General features: G+C 44.5%; 1 protein-coding gene across 2 annotated transcripts in view; it reads right to left on the minus strand.

Moving 5' to 3' along the window:
* Window positions 1–2171, minus strand: part of sgms1a (sphingomyelin synthase 1a) — a 16071-nt gene extending 13900 nt beyond the window's left edge. Inside the window, exons 1-2 of one of the 2 annotated variants that reach the window (XM_046856144.1) lie at window positions 1872–2171; window positions 715–1125 (exon numbers count right to left, since the gene is read on the minus strand). The gene's annotated coding sequence lies outside the window, so the exon portion shown is untranslated. The remainder of the gene's footprint in view (window positions 1–714; window positions 1126–1871) is intronic. The other variant, XM_046856143.1, reaches the window with a different exon arrangement.
* Between the last annotated feature and the right edge of the window lie 241 nt (window positions 2172–2412).

Here is a 2412-nt window from a genome sequence, read left to right on the forward strand (position 1 = left end):
AAATCCTGTAAATCTCATTTTCTCTCAAACGTAAAAAAACAATCTTTCGGCAACATACAGCAATTTTCAGTTATTTTCTTTTTTTCCAATACACAACTATGAGTGTACACAAACACACACACACACACACACACACACACACACACACACACACACACACACTGCAATGTGTACTGAGTATTGATCGTAGTGAGAGATTAATGTGAGACTGGAGCTATATTTAGAGTCTCACACACACACACACACACGCAGACACACACAGACACACACACACGCAGACACACGCAGACACACGCAGACACACGCAGACACACACACACGCAGACACACGCAGACACACGCAGACACACACACACACGCAGACACACGCAGACACACACACGCAGACACACACACACACACACCATTTACAGCAGGAAGAAGAGTAAAGGAAGTTGCAGGCACACACAGCAAAAAGAGAGAATGTGAGAAAACAGAGTGAGTGTGTGACAAATAGGAAGAGAAACAGATAAAGGGAAGGAGAGAGGGAGAAATAGAGAGAGAGAAAGAAAGAGTTAAAACTGATTTGTTTTACTGTAAATTGATTATGTAATGGAAATCTTTAGCCACCAGTTCAGCATTTACCACCCGACACTGCATGCCATGTGTGTGTGTGTGTGTGTGTGTGTGTGTGTGTGTGTGTGTGAAAGTAAAACTAAACAAGTTCCACATTACCAACATGAGAAAAGCTCATCGATTAAATCCTTTCAGACGACAGGATCGTGTGGAGAAGATGACAGTTTCCTTCACCAATCAGACACGTTCTCTTTAAAACCCCAGAAAATGAGAAGATCTGGAACCATTGAGCATTCACTTCTGATCGCTTGAGTGTCCAGTGATTACATTTCATCTTTCTATTTAAAAAAAAATAGAACACAGGGTTCTTCTGGGTTCTCTAGGGTTTCTCGGGTTCCTCTTGGTTTTCTTCTGGGTTCCTTTGGATTTCCCTTGGTTTCCACAGAGTTCCTCTTGGTTTCCACAGGGTTCCTCTGTCTTCCCCTTGGTTTCTTTGGGGTCCTCCTGGGTTCCTCTCGGTTTCCTCTGTATAGCAACTCTGGGAAGTTTTGTTCCTCGGGTAAGAATTTACTAAAGAGTCAATTTATTAGGTGTGTAAATATTAGATAGGAAAATAGGTGTGTGTGTGAGTAAGTGTGTGAGTGTGTGTGTGTGTGTGTGTGTGTGTGTGTGGCAGAGTACAGTTACACAAACTAGTGACGTGTGTGTATCTTTGAGTCAGGGTGGCATAACTCTCTCTCTCTCTCTCTCTCTCTCTCTCTCTCACACACACACACACACACACACACACACACACACACACAAAAAATACTTAATGTGACTCATTACAAGGCACAGTCAACAAGGTGTGACATGTGACGTCATAACCACTTGCCACGTGTGATACAAAGTCTACAAGTGCCGCCAGCGCGCGCGCGCACGCACACACACACACACACACACACATCCAAAAGTGTCATGTCCTGTCTGGGTAATGAAGAATTAAAGTAGAAGAGAGGGGAAACCCCCAAAACTTTTATAGACTCTCAAAACTCCTGAATATGTAAATAAATTACTTTACTGATAATAATAATAATAATAATAATAATAATAATAATAATAATAGTAATAATAAAAATTAAGTGATTGTTAATAAATAAATAAATAAATAAATAAATGAGTAAGTAAATAAAGCGGTTCCGGAGCGCGCGGAGGAGCAGGCCACGGGAATTACACCGGAATTATGGCGTCCTCGGGTCCCACCACAGCAAGATCAGCAGACCTTCTCTCCACGGGTCTCCAATAATCTGCGCGGATTAAAGAGAGCAGGGTCTCACCGTTATGACGTCACGACTTCAGAATCGGAACACGCGCGCGGTCGCTCGCTCCGTCGGTCGGTGCGCGCGCTCAGTGTGGCGCATATATGAAAGGCAGAAGAAGCGCACCGAGCAGGGGCAGATCCTCACACCGCTCCGCCGACACCGGGGATCCTCCTCCTGCTCCTCCTGCTGGGGCGGTGGTACTCCTGCAAGCTGCTGGGACGAGGAGAGGAGAGGAACAGAGGATCCGAGGTGGTCTGAGAAGATCGAAGATGTTCCGAGTGCGTATTCTCAACGCGCGCCAGGGCAGGGAGGGGGGGTGGAGGCGGGGGGCGGAGGCGGGGGGCGTGGCCATGACTTCCTAGCGTGCTGCGTCATCGCTTCTAATGCCGGAAGTGAATTCCTTGGAAGTGTAATTTTATTCCTATGGATTATTTACATTAAACTACAGTAACTACAACAATAATTATTATAAAATATTTTTTTTTATTAATTACAAAAATGGAATACAAATCCATATTTGGTGTGAGCACCTTTTCCTACAAATCCCCCATCAATT

This window comes from Silurus meridionalis, chromosome 8 (assembly GCF_014805685.1).
Source record: "Silurus meridionalis isolate SWU-2019-XX chromosome 8, ASM1480568v1, whole genome shotgun sequence".
Lineage (NCBI taxonomy): Eukaryota > Metazoa > Chordata > Actinopteri > Siluriformes > Siluridae > Silurus > Silurus meridionalis.